The 20,290-nt window shown below is 39.9% G+C and overlaps 1 protein-coding gene and 1 pseudogene across 3 annotated transcripts in view; one reads left to right on the top strand and one right to left on the bottom strand.

Annotated features, from left to right (window-relative positions):
- The first annotated feature begins 287 nt into the window (after positions 1 to 287).
- LOC110256338 (membrane-associated progesterone receptor component 2 pseudogene) lies at positions 288 to 20,290 on the top strand (annotated as a pseudogene).
- The window catches only part of LOC146397570 (uncharacterized), an 83,515-nt gene continuing 72,159 nt past the window's right edge, over positions 8,935 to 20,290 (bottom strand). For all 3 annotated transcript variants that reach the window (XM_084987497.1, XM_084987498.1, XM_084987496.1), the window contains 2 exons: positions 16,238 to 16,408; positions 8,935 to 9,084 (listed from right to left, as the gene is read on the bottom strand). The gene's annotated coding sequence lies outside the window, so the exon portion shown is untranslated. The remainder of the gene's footprint in view (positions 9,085 to 16,237; positions 16,409 to 20,290) is intronic.

The raw sequence follows: 20,290 nt of genomic DNA, 5'->3' as shown, positions 1-20,290 counted from the left end.
TGGAGGTTCCCAGGCTAGGGGTCGAATCGGAGCTGTAGCCACCAGCCTACGCCAGAGCCACAGCAACGTGGGATCCGAGCCGAGTCTGCAACCTACACCACAGCTCACGGCAACGCCGGATCCTTAACCCACTGAGCAAGGCCAGGGACCGAACCCGCAACCTCATGGTTCCTAGTCGGATTCGTTAACCACTGCGCCACGACGGGAACTCCGACATTTGGAACTTTTAATCCCACCTCCTTGACCTGCAGGTAGGAGAGAAGGGTTGGAGGTTGAATTAATCGCCAATGACCATTGATTTAGTCAACTGTGCCTATGTAATGGAGTCTGCGTATAAACCCAAAAGGATGGATTTGGAAAGCTTCCAGGGTGGTGACCGTGAGGAGACTGGAGAGAGTGGTGAGCCTGGAAAGGGCATGGAAGCCTGAGCCCTTTCCCCATACTGCGACCTACGCATCTCCTCCTCCTAGCTATTTCTGAGTTATTCTTTCATAATAAATCAGTAATCTATCAAGTAAAATGTTTCTCTGAGTTCTGTGAGCTGCTCTAACAAATCAGTTGAATCCAAGAAGGTTGTCATGGGAACCTCTGATTTATGGCCAGTTGATTAGAAGCTCAGGTAACAGCCCGGACTTGTGACTGGTGTCAAAAGTATGTGTGTCTGGGGGAGGAGCGGGGGACAGTGATGGGCTGTCTTGTAGGACTTTTTTTTTTTTGGTCTTTTTGTCTTTTTAGGGCTGCACCCGCAGCATATGGAGGTTCCCAGGCTAGGGGTCTAATTTGGAGCTACAGCCGCTGGCCTACACCACAGCCACAGCAACTCCAGATCTGAGCCTTGTCTGTGACCTACACCACAGCTCACAGCAACACAGGATCCTTAATCCACTGAGGGAGGCCAGGGGTTGAACCCACAACCTCATGGTTCCTAGTTGGATTCATTTCCACTGCACCACGATGAGAACTCCAGGACTTGTTTTTTTGTTTGTTTGTTTTGTTTTGTTTTTTGTCTTTTTGCCTTTTCTAGGGCCGCTCCCACAGCAGGTGGAGGTTCCCAGGCCAGGGGTCCAACCAGAGCTGTAACCACAGCCTATGCCACAGCCACAGCAATGCCAGATCCAAGCCGTGTCTGCGACCTATACCACAGCTCACGGCAATGCTGGATCCTCAACCTACTGAGCAAGGCCAGGGATTGAACCTGCAACCTCATGGTTCCTAGTCGGATTCGTTAACCACTGAGCCACGACAGGAACTCCTTGTAGGACTTGTTAAAACACAAAACTCAACTGAGTAAATTTGGAGATCTAATTGGCTGTATTCAATGATTCATGAATCATGCAACATCCCATCTAGCAGACGGAAAGAAGCTCCAAGGAGTTGTACAAAATGAAAGCATTTTATAGGCAGGAGGGGGCTGGAAGAGGAAGTTTCTAGCAAAGGGTGGATTATTTCAAGCGAGGTCACCTTCCTTTTTAGGGAGGTGGGGTCTCTCAGGCGTATAGGCGTACCTCAAAGATATCTGGTTTGGTTCCAAACCACTGCAAACAAGGAGTCATAAAAAATTTTTTTTGTTTCCCAATGCACATAAAAGCTATATTTATATTATAATCTATTAAGTGTGCAATAGCGTTGTGTCTAAAAACACAATATACATACTTTAATTAAAAAGTACTCTATTGGAGTTCCTGCTGTGGTGCAATGGATTAAGAATCTGAATGCAGCGGTTTGAGCTGCTGCAGAGGTGTGGGTTCAATCTCTGGCCTGGCACTGTGGTTTAAAGGATCTGGTGGTGCTGTAGTTGTGGTGTATGTCATAACTGCAGTTCAGATTCAATCCCTGGCCCAGGAACTTCCATATACCCAGGTATAGCCATAATTTTTTTTTTAATTACTAAAGAAACAAACAAACAAAAACCCTAACCATCATCTAAGCCTTCGGTAAGTATTAATATTTTTGCTGGCTGGGAATTTGAAGTATTGCAAGAATTAACAGAATGTGACACACAGACACCAAATGTTGGAAAAAATGGTGTCTATAGACTTGCTTGATACAGTGTTGCCACAACTCCTCAATTTGTAAAAAACTCAGTAACTATGAAGTGCCATAAAGCAAAGCATAGTAAAATGGGGTATGCTTATAATTCCAAATTGACTGGTTAAAGGTCATGTTCCTGGGAGAGACTGAAACTGCAATTAGGTAAGCTATTAAGTCTTGGTTTGCTGATGTGGGGCTTAGCACAAGTGACCTCATTTGGGGCCTGTTTCTTTTATTAACAGAGAATTATTAAACTGTGGAATTTGATGCTACTTCTTGGGTAAACCGTATCAGAATTGAACTGAATTCTCAGACACCCCACCAGTGTCTGAGAATTGCTTGGTGTTGTGTGGGAAATCCTCCCCCTAAACATAAACGCTAGAATAGGGCCCAGGAACCCAATTTAGTACTGAAAAAACACAGCATAGTAGCCTGAGTAACTATGAAGTAAGGATGATGTTTCACAGAGTTGAGGATAGCAGAGGAAAGAATATTTAAACTTCTCTTATCTCCTTGAAAGACAAATAGTTATCCTAGGCAACTGCTAGGTTAACTCCAGAGATAATCATTTAAAAATCATTATTATTTATCCTCACACATGGGCAGCAGCTTTTTTGACTTTGGGAATGATGTGTATGAAAGGTGAGAATATATGATGTGACATCTGGTGAGCCACTGAAAGGTGAGCTGTTTTCTGTTGCTGTTTATTTGTTTGTTTGCACACTAACAGCATATGGAAGTTCCCAAGCCATTGTTTATTGTTTGTTTGCACACTAACAGCATATGGAAGTTCCCAAGCCATGGATTTAATCTAAGCAGCATCTTTGACTTACACCAGATCCCGTGACAACTCCAGATCCTTAACCCACTGCCCCAGGTGGGGGATTGAACCCACTCCACCACAGAGACAACACCAGATCCTCAACCCGCTGCACCATAGCAGGAACTCCAGAAAGACCAGCTTTCTATTTGTACATACGGGTTGTTAGTCTTATGGCTCTGAGGTTACTTGAATTTTGCCTGGAGCTCCACTATCTCAGCCAGGCTCTGGCCTCCTGCCATGTTTTCCTATTTCCATTCCAATTCCATATTCCCTGCTTCTCCTTCTTTTGGCACTTTCCCCAAGAAACTCTATTTCCCTTGTATTATTATACAGAGTAATTTGGTTTTCCATCCATTACTAGGTTCTGGAGCATCGAGGACATTTATACTACCAAATACTTTAGCAACTCAGGTGTCAGTTCCAGATCCCACTTGATCTACAGAGAAAAATGGACAGATGCTTTGCAATTTCGGTCTTTTCCCTCTTTCTTTCCCACCAGTGTCTGAGGGGAAGGAAGAGAAAAGTAGAGATGTATTGCCCACCTGCTGATATGAATTTGCCCTCCTTCCCCATCATACCCCTCTCAGAAGTCAGAAGTGGCCATACTCAAGTTTAGTTTTTTGGGGTTTTTTTGTTTTGTTTTGTTTTTTAGGGCCACACCCGCAGCATATTGAGGTTCCCAGGCTAGGGGTAGAAGCAGAGCTATACATGTTGGCCTACACCACAGCCATAGCAATGCTGGATCCCAGCCACATCTGCAAACTACACCACAGCTCATGGCAATGCCAGATCCTTAACCCACCAAGCCAGGCCAGGGATTGAACCTGCATCCTTATGGATGTTAATCAGATTCATTTCTGCTGAGCTACGACAGGAACTCCCTCAAGTTTAATTTTAAATTACTATTTTTCTCTAATTTTCAAATTTCTTTTTCAGATTTTTATCCAAGTGTTATATAAAAATGGAGATACACCTTATATATATATTTGCCATTAAGTGGTGAGATATCACTTCTGTATATGAAATCAGTAAAGACTATTGGTTCTGTAGGACCAGAGGAATTGAAGATATATTGTCAGTAGCAAGCTGAGTAGGAAGTTGGCCTAGATAACCATATTTAAGGTTCAATTTTAACCAAGGTTTGGAGTCCTAATGTTCTTAAATTTTCCTCAAAAATTATGCACCCAAAGAGCGCAGAGATAGAGCTACAGAAATTACACATCATGTGAAATAATATTTGCCACTAAAGAATGACCACAGATAGATAAAGCCGTCTTTCTTATTGTCACTAATATAAGTGTGAAATGATTGTCTGTCACATGCCAGGAAATACTGTCAAAGGCTGGAGAAACTGTCAGCATTTTTGCATTAGACCATAGAATGTTCAAGGCTAGGGGAAGTTGGTGTGACTCAACCATGCTTCAAAAAGGACTCTCACTAAGATGTTCACCATCAACTTGTCCAAAGCCTTCTATTGACTCTTGGAAGAAGTTAGTTATCTTCCTTGAAAATACAATTCATTCCAGATTGCAACAAAACCTACAAGTTTAACCAAATAGGTAATGGTCAAAACCCTGAAATTCCTTGATAAGCTTCAAAGTAAAACTATCTGCAACTGTCTTCCTAAAGGTTACAAGAGAAGTCACAATCAGGAGCACATGTTCTGGACATTATCATGTCTTCATGATGATCTGAAAGGAATCTTCATATGCAAAATGTAGGCAAGTCCTGGACTCAGATTTCAACTGCAATACTAAAAAGCAGTAATTAGGTAGATGCATTGTCTGCTCAAACTGCCATAAGAAAATACCATAGACTGGGTGGCTTAAACAACAGAAATTTGTTTTGTCACAGTTCTGGAGGCTGGAAGTACAGGATCCAGGCATCAGCAGATCTGATTTCTCCTGTGGCCTCTCACGTCAGTTGCAGATGGTTGTCATCATGCTGTATCCTCAAATGGTCTTTACTCAGTGTGTGCTTACCTATGGTGTCTCTCTATGTGCCTTAATGTCCTTTTGTCATATTGGATTAGGGTCCTCGCCCTAACTAACCCCTGTGAACTTAATCATCTCTTTAAAGGTCCTATCTTCAAATGTATGGCAAGGCCCACCTTAAACCATATGTTAAAAATCTTCAAAAAAAAATCCTGCCTTTGTGCGCCTCCACTCTGAAACACTGCTAAGACTTTTCAAGAGTCTTCTCCTTTATCATTATAAGCAACAAATAGACTCAGCTTAGTTTTATCAACAGGTTATTTTGGCGGCATTTTCAGGGAATCAGCTCTCAACATTTAGAAGACTCTTGAGAAGTTGCCCAGTCTTACTGTCCATTATACATGAGTCCCTCATACATTATCCTAGCAAGTAACATTCTGGTTTCTACTTGGATACTTCCAGGTCCTAAGATCTCACTATCTCTAAGTCACTGTGCCTTCATGACATCTTTGGAGTTGTCCACTTAATACGATGGTAGTAAGTATCATTTGAGTGAGTGAAAGAATGGACGGTACATTTCAGGCTTAATTGGTGCCCCTTCCAGTTGGCTGAGAAAACCATGATTAAAATTTTATGTGCTTCCTTTCAATCTCTCTCTCTCTCTCTCTTTTTTTTTTTTCCCTGTGTTTTATTTTTTCCCTACTCCACCACTGGAAAAAAAATTTAAGTGATGTTTTTTGTGTGTGTGATTAAAATATTCTCTGTGTAGAACACTGTTGGTAACTTTAAAAATAAGAGGAAAATAAATCTTTGGAATCTTAGGTAAAAAAGCTCAGGTAATAAATGAAATTTTAGAATGTAGGTTTATTTTCAAAGCTTTATAATTAGTTTTTACAGATTTCTGATTTTTTGTTATATTCATGCTAAATTCATTTTGAATTAATGAAGGCATATTCTCAAATGATACTATTTTTAAAAATTAATAAAACTAGGTTGTGAAATATAAGAAGGAAAAAATATGAGTAGCACCTGAAACTCTATTAGGAAAAATATAAACTGCTGACATATCAGCAAGGAGAATAACAGCACTGCTGATTACCATTTTGAAGCAGAAATCAGACACATGTGCCAAAAGTTCCTGCCAGTAAACCAATTGAAAAGAAAATATTGAAAATCTTTCTGAAGTTCTACTTACTTATCAAAACTACTTAATATCCTAATTATTTCAAGGAGGGAAAAATGTAAGAATCAGTCTGAATTAATAAGATCTTAATAATCAGTATATGTAGAAAAGATGTGTATGCACATCTGGAGTGTTTTCCAACATCAACAACCAATTCTCTGATTCTCTGGATACCAATTGAGAATCCTACAATTCAATTTTGACATGAACTCCTTGGAATTAGCACAGATCCCACTGGCTTAGGACTCAGTCCTCCACAAGACTACTCCACTTAGGATGTCAATTCTAAGTCTAGCCACGCATCCATATATCTGACAATTGCTGTAAACTGGAGGTTTCCGTGATCCCCTCCTAAAGTTTGCTAATTTGCTAGAATGGCTCACAGAACTCAGGTTAACATTTTACTTACATTTATCAGCTTACAATAAAGGCTATAACTCAGGAAGAGTCAAGTGGAAGAGATGCACAGGGCAAGGTATGGGGATGGGCAAGCATAGAAATTCCTTCTCTTGGTTTGCCACCCTCTCAGCATTTTGTATGTTCACCAACTGAGAAACTCATTACATCTCATTCAAGATTTTTTACAGACCTGCATCTCTAAACCCAGCTTAACCTCTCTGGAGATTGATGGGTGGTATTGAAAGTTCTAACCCTCTAAACACTTGGTCTTTCTGGTGACAGCCCCTCCTAAGGCTATCTAGGGGCCCTGCCCGAAGCCATTAGTATAAATTCAGGTGTATCCAAAGGGTTCATTACAAATAACAAAGACTACTATCATTCAGGAAACTACAAGGTTTGAGGGGTTCTGTCCTCCACTTCCACCCTCTACCACACATGGTGAGCCTAAAACCTACTTCTCTGGTTCACTTTCTCCAGGATATAAGCCTGTGATTGCTGCCTGGAGATAGTCACTGGATGCACAGGAGGGGACCTTGGAGTCTAACCTCTCTGAATATGGACTTCAGAAGATCTTGTTGTTTTCAATACCATATCCTAACCACTGGCATTTCCAGTATGTGTCCTCAGGAATTCTGTAGAGCAAACCGGCTAATTTCTTGACTCTCAGCTAGTTTTTAAGTTTGGTTAGACCAACAGAATACAGCAGAAGTGATGCTGTGTGACTTCTGAGCCTCAATCTCAAGAGGTGTTGCAGCTTCTGCTCTCATCCTCTTGGAACCCTTCCCTGACACTGCCAAGGAAGAGGCCTGATATGATCTGCTGAACAATGAGAGGCCAAATGGAGAATTGAGGCTTCAGTCAGCAGCCAGGCATGTGAATGAGTCAATTGAGAACCAGCCATTCCTCACCAATCTGCCAGCTAATCACAGATGGATGACTGAGCCCAGACAAACCCACATGAAGCAGAGAAAAATCACCACAACTAGTCCCTCTTCAAAGTTCCAACCCACAGAATCATAAATAAATAAATGGTTGTTTTAAAACAATAGGTAATTTATTTCCTAGCAAAAGTTAAACTGACACAGTGGTAAAGGATAATGATGTCTGCAACTTTCAAATATTTCAGAAAAAAAGTATATATTTTTTTACGTATACATACTATATACATTTATACTTATATATACAAATATATTTGAGAAAAGTAAAGCAAATATGTCAACATATTAGCAATTATTAAATCTAGGTGAAAGATATATGAGTATTCACTGCACTATTCTTTCCATCTTTTTTTTTTTTTTTTTTTTTTTTTTTGCCATTTCTAGGGCCACTCCCACGGAATATGGAGGTTCCCAGGCTAGGGGTCAAATTAGAGATGTAAGCACCGGCCTATGCCAGAGCCACAGCAACGCGGGATCCGAGCTGAGTCTGCAACCTACACCACAGCTCACGGCAATGCCGGATCCTTAACCCACTGAGCAAGGCCAGGGATCGAATCCGCAACCTCATGGTTCCTAGTCAGATTCGTTAACCACTGCACCACGACGGGAACTCCTATTCTTCCCATCTTGAAAGAATTATTCAAATTAAAAGTTGAAGGGAAATAAAATTTAAAATACAGAAGAGGGAGTTCCCTGGAGGTCTAGTGGTTAGGACTCAGTGCTTTAACAACCACAGCCAGGTTTGATTTCTGGTCTGGGAATTGAGATACCACATCAAACCACTGCATGCTGCAGCCAAAAAATAAAGAAAGAAACACAACAACCAAAAAGCAGAAGAAAACAATATTGGAAAAATGTTGGATAATTGTTGAAAGCAAATAATAAATATTTAGGGATTCATATTGATAAAATTATCTATTAATTTTTGTTTATGTCTGACATTTTCACAATAACGAGTTTTAAAGTATACAGCAGGAATGGCTTCCAGACAGAGAGCTAAAATTTGGTTCCTAGTTCACTTCAACAGGTATGCTTCTGTCACCCCAACATGGCTCTATCAATTTACCTAAAGTTACAAATTCTCTAGGTCACCTATCTACTTTCCAACCCCTTTCTTCCTTCCTGGCAGAATCTGCTCCCCATTAGAGAAGCTGAAAATGGCAAACTATCCCATCTGCAGCTTGGCAGCACCTTAGGACACAGACATGTGACCCCATTCAGGTCTCACTTCTCCTGAAAAGTGTTGATTTTTGTTGTGTTGTTTCAGTAAGCAGTTTACTTGGGTGGAACCAAACCCCCAAATGTGTCTTTCCTGTAGTGGGTATACATCTGAAATCACTATCACTATGTGGTTCTGCTGGACTGCTCAGAGCTTTCCCCTTGCATGCATAGTTTACGGTCCAACCCGAGATTTGGGCAGAGTTTATGTGCAGAATTTGGGGTGCCCCTCTCTGATCCTATCCTTTCCAGGATACTCCCATTTATTTTCCTGCTGTTGAGGTTTCTCTGAACTGTGTTCCTTAGTACTTTAAGCCAGTAAAATTGTGAATTCTGTGCACAGGGGTTTAGCTACCCCTCTGAAGCCTTGTCCTCAAGCTATAAGTCTTTAAAAGTAGGGAAACTTACACAGTGCATTCTTCCTCTTCTAATTGCAGATCCAGGTTCTACCTCTTTTTAGTCTCTGATGCTTTCAGGGAGTTGTTTATTTCTGCCTAGACTTTATAGTTGTCATCTGCAGGCTGGACAGACAGAAGTTCCATCATGCTTCACCATTCTCTTTCAGAAGACAAAGGAAATAAGACAATGGAGTCACCATTTTCAGGCATTCAATCCTACTGAATATATTGTATGAAGATAATCAAAATCCGTGTAGAAATGGCTTAATCTTGGTTTAACCAAAATATCTCAATTCTCTAAGAACTGCTAATATTAAATACATTCATTTTTTAAAAGAGGCTAATGAAAAATGTCCACCATCTTCATATTTTAAGCAGATAAAACAAGAGACTTTTCTTACATATAAATGGAAATATTGTTAGTAATCAGTTGTCTTCCACTTAGACTGACATGACTAATTTAGGGTCTTGCTCAATATTTTATCATCAATAGCAGTCTGAGAAAGTATGGTCACTTAATAAATTGTTAAAATAAAATGTATATAGTGAGTAATGTATGCAATTAATGAAGCCCTTCTCTTCATGGTTTTAATTGGGTAACCGTATATTCCAGGTCAAAATTTAGAATGCAATAAATTTTACCCAACAGAGCTATCAGAAAAGCAAAGTAATCTGTATTACTTTTTTCAATAGCCAGAAATCAATAGGGTCTAAAATAGTAGCTATAAGAGGAACAATATATATGACAGAAATAGCAGAATGTAAACCAATCTGAAAGAGACTGAAGATGTCATCTTCTCTCATTTTCTAAAAATTCAAAAGGTATCTCCTGGTATGTAATTACACATTTATAATATTCCTGAGATTATGATTAAGGGCATCAGACTCACATTTTATATGCACAGTAGCAATAAACATTGCGAAAGTGAAAAGAGTAAAGGTTAAAATAAAGCACATTTTTGGGGGGGACCCTCCAAATTGCTGCCATAACTGGTGTGATTGTGATAGAATCCCAGCTCTCCTGACCCTTATGATGATGAATTGGAGTTACGCAACTGACAGATGACCTTTTCTAGACTGGCTTCCATTTGTTGTTCTTACAGCTCGTTAAACAGCAGTGTCATAACTAGACCTCTGTGAATCTACAGGAAAATGGTTATAGACACAAGGGAAATGCTTTCTTGAAAATTTTAACTAGTTTGTCTGCATGAATGAGAACCCTTGATGAGAAGACTTTAAACACTACATATGTCTGATGCAGTGTCAGTGCTGGCCTCTTTACAGAAACCATGCATTATTTATCTAACACCTGGGGATGCGCAAAACACAAGCTTCTGAACTTTCTTCCAGCAGATACAGGCCATGTTCACAAACAACTTTTCAGCCCATACACTCAGCTACTCACTCACCTCTTGGTACCTAGGAAATGACTCTAGTCCACAGATGTATTTTGTTTGATCTGCAAGTCTTTTTTAAAAAGTAAAACAGTACTTTAAATATGAAGTTTTTTCTCAAAAAATAATTTAAAAGCATAAGCAAAAACCTAGATTTCCATCTTCTCTTAAAACTTGAACAATGTGGCGACCCAGCATTCAGATTCCTGCATGAGGAGTTCTCGTCATGGCTTAGTGGTAACGAACCCAACTAGTACCCACGAGGATGCAGGTTCAATCCCTGGCCTCGCTCAGTGGGTTAAGGATCCAGCGTTGCCACCAGCTGTAGCGTAGGTCGAAGACGCTGCTCTGATGGATCCCAAGTTGCTGTGGCTGTGGTGTAGGCTGGCAGCTACAGCTCTGATTTGACCTCTAGCCTGGAAACTTCCATATGCCATGGGTATGTCTCTAAAAAAGAGAGACAAACAAAAAAAAATTCCTGCATGAGAACACACTGAGTGTTTGCTAAGTGTTTGCAAAGTGTTTGCTGAGTGTCTGCCTCTCCTAAGACATCTGTACTCTCTATCCATTTTTCTGACTGGCTCAGCCCTAAAAGAATTGAGTTTGAGATCTAGGCCTTATGCGATCAAAATACTATCTTGCAAGCATTATTCACCAATGTATGTAAAGATAATGCTGTTACCGATAAGGCCCAATAGTCTTTGAGAATCAGGCCCAAATACAGGAGATTATAGGAGTAATCACTCTACTCAAACCTCTACTGAAAATATGCAGGCTTTAAGGTGACTTTCCCACATATAAACCAAAACCCACTTTTTCTGCATATATATATATGTTTTTAGAGTGCCTGAATACTTTTCAGTATAACTTATTTTATGTTTAAGATCTAAACATTCACTATTATTGCCAATCATATGTTTCCAGTATAAAGTAAAAGTAAAAATGTCTATAATATAATCTCTAACTTAGGAATGATGGGAGAATCTGAAGAAACTGAAAACAAGATCTAAAAATTATCAAAACATCAAAAAATTGACCTCATCAACAGAACAAGTGAAATCTATCTTTTTTTTTTTTTTTTTTTTGCCTTTTTGCCTTTTCTAGGGCCACACCCATGGCATATGGAGTTTCCCAGGCTAGGGGCCACCGGCCTTCGCCAAAGCCACAGCAACTTGGGATCCGAGCTGCATTTGCAACCTACACCACAGCTCACGGCAACGCCGGATCCCTAACCCACTGAGCAAGGCCAGGGATTGAACCCGCAACCTCATGGTTCCTAGTCGGATTTGTTAACCACTAAGCCACGACGGGAACTCCAGTGCAATCCATATAAAAGAAGTAACTTATGACCAAAGTTCAGATCGACCAAATGAATAATGATAATATGTATTTTCTACTTGCTTTCCTTACCCATCAAGACAATCTTATAATGTAGATGACTGTCTTTATTATTTATTAAGCTCAAAAAATTACCCCCAAACTTAGAAGCTTAAAACAACAAATATTCATTGTTTAATTAGCCCTAAATAAGGCTTAGGAAAACCTAAATGATTACAAAAGTGAATGCCGACATGTACTTTCTCTTCCATTCATTCAGATGGTGGTTTGCACAAAAATCCTCCTCAATATATACATGCCCATCTTACAAATATATTTGTAAGGTAGGTTTTTAAATAGTAACATTAGAAATAGAAATGTTTTCCACATGAACAGCTTCCCCCTCCCAACCCCCACCAGTTCTCACAGTGGCTGTGGATCCTTGGCAGGCTGAGAGCTTCATTGTTCAGTTTATTTCCCTTCTTTCCCTTGCTTTACTTTTTTCCTCTGTTTCCCTCATTCCCTCTTCAAACAAAACTACTTTCAAATTATTGCTTGAGTTTTATGAGCCCAATCTTGCTCTTGGGATATTCTAGGGCAATTAGAAAATAAAATGTATCCCATTTTTATAGCAACATTTTACAGGAAATTAAAACCACACTATAACAGAATAAAAAACCTGATAAATTGCTATTATAGTCTCTTCCATAATGCAAATTGAATAGTTGACTGCAGTCAACATAGAACATCTGCTAACTCAAATGAAAATGAACAAGGAACTAAATTAGAATTGCTTTTCCCATCTAATCATATAGAAGCCTAAATATATTATGAGCCAGAGAGTCTCAATGTTTTAAGGCATTACCTATTAGTAAGCTTAGTACAGTAAATTGAAGCCATAACTAAGTAGTATCTTGGAGACCTTCACTGAAGGAGTAAAGGACTGTGGCTGCCTAAGTGCTTAATTAACAGCTGGGTAGAGCCATCAGGCAACTCTAATTTAGTAATAACAACAAAAGGTACAAATTTGTTCTAAATTCCAAACCAATATTGGCCATAGTCCTTTTTTCTTGAGATGAACTATTTTATGCTTTCTTGCTTTAATTATTTGTTATCAAAATTTGGTATCTCAACGTGCATACTATAAAACAGTAACGCACAGAAACCTTTGAAAACAGAAAATAATTTTTAAAATATTTCATTGTCAAAATTTTGAAAATGATCATTTGGAAATCTGACGGAAAGATATAAACTATAATGCCCATTTCTCTAGGAACAACCTGACCTCTTTCCTTTCAAATTTTGTTTCACCATTAAAGAAAAAAATACCCTTGTGCTTTTAGCAGCACATCTATCAAAATCAGAGCAAATCCCTAAAATGGAATTAGCACAACCCCAATTCAAAATGACATGAAACATATTAACATACACCACATTTTTTTTTACATTGCTAAAAATTAAATGAACAGTCTGTAACAGGAGAAATTACTTCCAATTATATTAAACAAATGATGGTAGTTATTTTCATTGATTCTTCAAAGGAGCTGTCAAAGAGCCAGTTAGCATTCTACTCTAGCATCACTAGTGTTTAGCTTTCACCCCTGTGAACATCTCTTGATACCAAGATAGCTCTTCTTCCATCTTCCACTTATGTTCCAGGAAGAAACAATGAGAAGGAAGAAAAACAAAGGACACATGCCTGCTTAGACCCTTTTCAGAAAGCTTTCCTAAATATCCCACATGGCAGACATATCTCCTTGGCCAGTACTATATCATACGTCATATGTCCACCTTAACTTTAAGAAAGCCCAGTATGTCAAGTTTCTAAGCTCTATATATTGCCATCAAAACCAAAATGGAATTGTGTTAGTGAGGAAGAAGAGAGTAACTTACAGAAGACAGGCAACTACCACCATTTATGGGATGGCATGAAAGAGAGACTTGAGAATGTGATAATGAATGCAGAAAGGCAAAGAGATTAACACAATTTCAGAGAACATGATAAAATGAAGAATAAAAATGACCCATCCAATAACTGATGTCCCTGAGGTAAAATTCAACAAAGATAAAAAGTATAAAAATTAAACTATTTCACTGAAATAGAAGAACTGAATCCAGAGTTAGGACACATTGCATATAAGGGGGAAAATGGTACAGATCAAGATATGATGCAGTTAAGTTATTGAACTTCAAGAATTAAGAACATTAATTCTTTAAAATGAGTTAAAACATTACTCAGGCGTTCAGACAAAACAAATCTTTTGTAAGAGGGAAAAAAAAGTCAGGCTGGGTCTCAGATTTTGGTACTGCAAACCTCAATGTCTGAAAGGAATGGTGCATTTTCTTCTAAGAGCTGCAAGATATAGTCCCAAGGACATGGTATCCAGTCAAGTTACCACTTGGTCATAAAGCAAAGCAACAGACATTTTCAAAAACCAAAGAGCTCAGAGAATTCAGCACTTATACGTTCCTTGTCTTAAAAAAAAAAAAAAAAAAAAAAAACTAGGGAGTTTCTGTGGTGGCACAGTGATAATGAACCCAACTAGTATCCATGAGGACCCGGTTCAGGCTCTGGTCTCAGTGGATTAAGTATCTGGCATTGCCATGAGCTGTGGTGTAGGTCACAGACACAGCTTGGATCTGGCATTGCTGTGGCTGTGGCATAGGCCGGCGCCTACAGCTCTGATTCGTCTCCTAGCCAGGGACTTCCATATGCCGCAGGTGTGGCCCTAAAAACAATAAAATAAAAATAAATCTACTTAATTATGAAATCCAGCCAACCAAGAAATGAATCAAGATTTAAAAACAAAACTAACCAGGGAGTTCCCGTTGTGGCTCAGTGGCAACAAACCAGACTAGTATCCATGAGGGTGCGGGTTTGATCCCTGGCCTTGTTCAGTGGGTTAAGGATCCGGCATTGCCCTGAGCTGTGGTGTAGGTTGAAGACGCGACTGGGATCGACCCCTAGCCTGGGAACATCCATATACTGCAAGTGTGGCCCTAAAAAAAAAAAAAAAAACTAACCAAAATAAACCCATGGTAAAAGAACTGGTGGTGTTCTTTGAATCTAGTTAAGTATAAAATAGAGGGTCAACAAGTGGTGGGAATAAAAGAATATAAGCAACATAGTAAGGAAAAGAGGATAGGGCCCCAGGAGTAGTAGGTAGTATATACTTAGTGCTTACTAAACTCTAGGTATTGACATGGATGCTTTCCATATAGTAACTCATTTTACGGAGAAGAAAGTAGAGACACAAAAATAAGTAATTTGTCCCTGATAAAGAGGTAGTGAGTTGAAGAGCTAAGTCTCAAACACAGGGGTGAGAATCTTAACTCTTATGCCACAATGCCTTCCACTAGGGTGACCAAAAATACTGGACTTAGCACTGCCCATTCCAGAGTTCCAGGACAGCCCCCAGTCCCAGGCAAATTGGGATGGTTGGTCCCTCTACCTTTCCAGTGTTAATCCTGTTATCTTTCACAGCAGGAAAACATTCAGTGCTAAAATAAAAGCATTTTTTTGGGGGGGGTGCACCTGGAGCAAGTTCCTAGGCCATAGATGGAAACTGAACCACAGCAGTGACCTGAGCCATAGCAGTGTCGATGCTGGATTCTTAATCCACTGAACCACCAGGGAACTCCTAAAGACATAATTCTAAAAAACAAAAGTGACTACAAGTCCTTAATAGTTTTCATAATCTTCTGTCTTAACTTTGGGGGATATAAAACACAATGGTGAATGGAGAAGAAACACTGAAACAAAGTCATAATTCACACTGCAGTTTGTTTGGTTTTTTTTTTTTTTTGTATGAATGATTCTGGTGTGGTGACCTTTTTACAGATAATTGAGTTGTAGCATCTCTTACTTCTGGTGTCTGTCCCCTTTGTGGCTGAGGTTGGTACAGGGGCTTGCTGTAGGCTTCCAGATGGGAGGGACTGATGCCTGCCCACTGGTAGATGGAGCTGATTACTATCCCTCTGATGGGTGGGGCTTTGTCTCTGGGTGAGATTAGAGGCGGCTGTGTGCCTGGCTGTGCCTGGCGGGTCTCTAGGCCACCAGTTTACTGATACTGATGGGTGGGGCTGTGATCCCACCTGGATTGTTGTTTGCCTTGGGGCTTCTCAGCACTGACGGGTGGGGCCAGATTTTCCCAAGATGGCCACCTTCAGAGAAAGGCACGCTGATAAATATTCCCGAGAGCTTTGCTTCCAATGTCCTTTCCCCACAACAAGCCACATTCACCCTTGTTTTCCCAGGAGGTCCTCCAAGAACTGCAGTCAGGTTTGACCCAGATTCCCATGGAGATTTTGCTTTGCCCTGGGACCCAGTACACATGAAAGTCTGTGTGCACCTTTTAAGAATGGGGTCCCGTTTCCCCCAGTCCCGTGGAGCTCCTGTGCACAAGTCCAACTGGCCTTCAATGTCAGATGCTCCAGGGGCTCTTTCTCCCAGTGCCAGCTCCCCACACATGGGAGTTTGATGTGGGGCTCAAAACTCTCACTCCTGTAGGTGAGTCTCTGTGAACCAGTTACTTTCCAGTCTGTGGGGCTTCCAACCCAGGAGGTATGGGTTTGCTCATATCACGTAATTGCCTCTCCTACCTCTTGATGTGGCCTCATCTTTCTCTTCTGGGGTAGGATATCTTTTTGAAAGTTTCCAGTCCATTTGGTTGAAGATTGCTCAGCATTAGGTTGTAAATTTTGTTGTCTTTAGGAGAGAAGTTGAGCTCCAGTTCTTCTATTCCACCATCTTAATCCCATCTCTGAATGTTTCTTTAGGACCAAAAAAAGGCAATTTAGAGGTTACTTTGATTTTTAAAGTTAATAATCAACTTATTAATTCACAGATTCTAATTTAATTCTTCCTTAAACATTTAAGTTCAGTTTAAAAATCTCATTATCCATCATAAGCCTAGCAAATTTGAGCTGTTGCTTTTAATGGCTTTTAATTAATATTTGTTACATTTTCAAATTTAGTTAAAACATTTTAAATGTTTTAAACTGGGCTTATAAATTTAATATGTTCTTTTTAAAAAATCCTTCAAATGTCCAAATGAAAAAACTTCCCACATAATTAAGCCACCATTATGAATTAAATTAGTTAAATTCAAAATATGGTTGAACTGTAATATCTATTAAATGTTTTAAATTATATATAAACAGTAAAATTTCTGCTTAGAGCCATAAATTTAAATCAGTTACTCAATTTCACATTTTAAATTAAAACCACCTTGTTAATAAGTCAAATTCTTGTTAACAACTCTATAATGCTAAATACATACAAATTCTTTAGCAAAAGAAAATATTAATAAGATATTTTGGCCTCTTCAGAGTTTTTATTATTAATTCTGCAACTCTTATGGGTACTAAAATGATATCTGGTTTGAATTTTGTATCTTCTGGCTTTCTGTGACTATTTTAGTCACAACTTTCAAAGACATTCTACTAGTTCTTTGGTTTAATTCAAGTAAAATTAAGTTTTTAACAGGTTCTGATTTGTAGCGTTACTTGTCTCTCCCTTTCCCATGTGAGTAGTTGTATGTATATGATTATATGCTGTGTGTTTGTGTGTATATCTAAGTATTTGTGTGTATGTTTGTGTGTGTGTGTGCATGTATGTGATTATGTACACACATACATGCAGCTGGTAGTGGGAGAAAGAGACTCCCAGTATTTTCAAAGAGAGTTTATAGACATTTCTCCAAAGAAGACAGACAGTTGGCCAGTAAGGACATGAAAAGATGCTCAACATTGCTAATTATAAGAGAAATGCAAATCAAAACTACAATTAGCTATCATCTCACACTGGTCAGAATGGCCATCATCAAAAAGTCTACAAATAAAATGGTGTGGAGAAAAAGGAACCCTCCTACACTGTTGGTGGGAATGTAAACTGGTACAGCCACTATGGAAAACAATATGGAAGTTCCTTTAAAAACTAAAAATAGAATTACTATATGATCCAGCAATCCCACTCCTGGACATACATCCAGAGAAAACCATAATTCTAAAAGACACATGCACCCCCAATGTTCACTGTAGCACTATTTACAACAGCCAAATAGAAACCATAAGTTTGTTACCAAAGGGGAAAGAGGGGTGAAGGGATAAGTTAGGACTTGGGAACTGACATATACACGCTACTGTAAATAAAACAGATAACCAACAAGGACCTATTGTACAACACAGGGAACTATACTCAATATTTTGTAACAACATAAAAGGGAAAAGAATCTTAAAAGAAATATATAGGTATAACTGAATCACTTTGCTAGATCTACACCTGAAAATACCATAACATTGTAAATCAATTATACTTCAATTTAAAAAAAGAGTTGATAGAATAATGCTCACCGATTATAATAATAATAGTTATTTCAAGATAGTAAGATGCAGGGATGTTTGCTGCTTTTTACTTTATATTTTTCTCTATTGCTTAAATAACCAAGTGTTGCTTTTTTTTTTTTTTAGCTATTTCTTGGGCCGCTCCCACGGCATATGGAGGTTCCCAGGCTAGGGGTCAAATCGGAGCTATAGCCACTGGCCTATGCCAGAGCCACAGCAACACGGGATCCGAGCCGCCTCTGCAACCTACACCACAGCTCACGGCAACGCTGGATCATTAACCCACTGAGCAAGGGCAAGGACCGAACCCGCAACCTCATGGTTCCTAGTCAGATTCGTTAACCACTGCGCCACGACGGGAACTCCCAAGTGTTGCTTTTAAGAGAAAAAAAATAAAATCCCTTTTCTGTAAAATAATTTTTTTTTTTTTGTCTTTTTGCCTTTTCTAGGGCCGCTCCTGCGGCATATGGAGGTTCCCAGGCTAGGGGTCCAATTGGAGCTGTAGCTGCCGGCCTACGCCAGAACCACAACAACTCTGAATTCGAGCTGCCTCTGCAACCTACACCACAGCTCACGGCAATGCCGGATCCTTAATCCACTGAGCAAGGCCAGGGATTGAACCCACAACTTCATGGTTTCTAGTTGGATTCGTTAACCACTGAGCCACGAGGGGAACTCCTAAAATAAAAATTTTTTAAGGAGAACTCTTCTTGTACTGACATGGAAATATATCTAGACCATATTTTTAAGTCAAAAAAGGAGTTTCAGAGCAATACATGTAGTATTACCCCATTTTGGGGAAAAATTGTATAAAAATTTAATGTGGTGTGAATGTAGGTGGGTCCCAAAAGATAGGTACTAAATATTAAGAATGTTATCTCCAGGGGTAGGGCTGGAATTGAGGTTTGGAAGTATGTAATATGTAATTTCCTAGAACACTGACATAAGCAAGAAAGGGGATTTTTTTTTGCTCACTTAAGTCCAGAGTTAGGCTGTTTTGGGGGCGGGGGGGAGACTTCAAGGCCTTAGTCTCTTTCTAGCTTTGGTCTTTTTCCACACTCACAGTCACAGGGTTGTTGCTCCACCTCTAGGCATTGTCTCCAAATTCCAGTCAGGAAGAAGATGGAAAGATAGAAAAAAGTTGTATTCTTGATGAGTTTACCTCTTTTTCTCAGGGAAAAACCAGCTTTCCCAAAGTCTTTTCCAATAGACTTAAACTTATACCTGGTTAGTCAGAACTATGTCATGTAGCCTAGCTTTTCAGTTGTCACACTGATACTCCAAACATAATCAGAATTTTTTTACATTAAGGGAGAAAAGATGTATTCTACATATACTTTGTACTGTTTCTACTTTTATAATAGCAATGTACTAATGTAGCGTGTGTGTATTTTTAATTTAGGAAGAATCTATGTATACAATGAATGGAGGACATACCAGATAGAGAAAATAGTCTGGTTTAAAATATCTAGAGGAAGGCGCTGGTGGGCAGTGATAGCAGCGGGTGATGGGGACGTGAAGCTAGCACCCTAGGGAGTGGCATCGAGAGCAGCAGCTACGGCAGCAGCGAGAGCCCAGGCGCGAGAGAGGCAGAAGCGGGCGGCTGGGCTCTTCTGAAGACAGACAGGAAGATGCTGCTGCTGAACGTGGCGCTGGTGGTGCTAGTGCTGCGGTGGGGCGTGGGGGGGGGGGGGTGAGGAGGCGCTACCGGATGTGGGTGAGCAGGGGGCGGGGAGTCTGGGCACCTGGGCGCCAGAGCCGTGGCAGGCGAGGCGAGCCCAGCCGCCTCTCTGCCTTGCCTGAAAAGCGGGGCTTCAGCTTAGAGCGGCTGCGCCAGGACAACGGGTCCTGCACATCGTGCATCCTGCTCACAGTCAGTGGGAAAGTCTTCGACGTGACCAATGGCAGCAAGTTCTGCGGCCTGGCGGGTCCACATGGAATATTTGCTGGTAGGGATGCCTCCAGTGGACTGGCGACATTTTGCCTATAGATTAACTTAAATACGATGATCTCTCAGATTTGAATGCCGTACAAATGGAGAGTGTTCGAGAATGGGAAATGAAATTTAAAGAAAAATCTGATTATGTAGGCAGTCTCCTAAAACCAGGGGAAGAACTGTCAGAATATACAGATGAAGAAGATACCACGGATCACAATAAACAGGATTGAACTTTGTAAACAACCAAAATCAGGGACCTTCAGAACTCCAGTTCTTAACTCCCTTTCCCACAATGTCTGGCGGTGTCTTTGGGTTTGATTCACCTGCTGCAAAAAACATTCAACAGACTGTACAAGCTAAATGAGTGTCAC

Source organism: Sus scrofa, chromosome 13 (assembly GCF_054392235.1).
Source record: "Sus scrofa isolate SSC_HxYL_T2T_F1_AM1 chromosome 13, Sscrofa_HxYL_maternal_Yorkshire_Landrace_v2.0, whole genome shotgun sequence".
Classification (NCBI taxonomy): Eukaryota; Metazoa; Chordata; class Mammalia; order Artiodactyla; family Suidae; genus Sus; species Sus scrofa.
The sequence above is the reverse complement of the archived record's forward strand: the minus strand, read 5'-3'. Positions and strand labels throughout refer to the sequence as shown.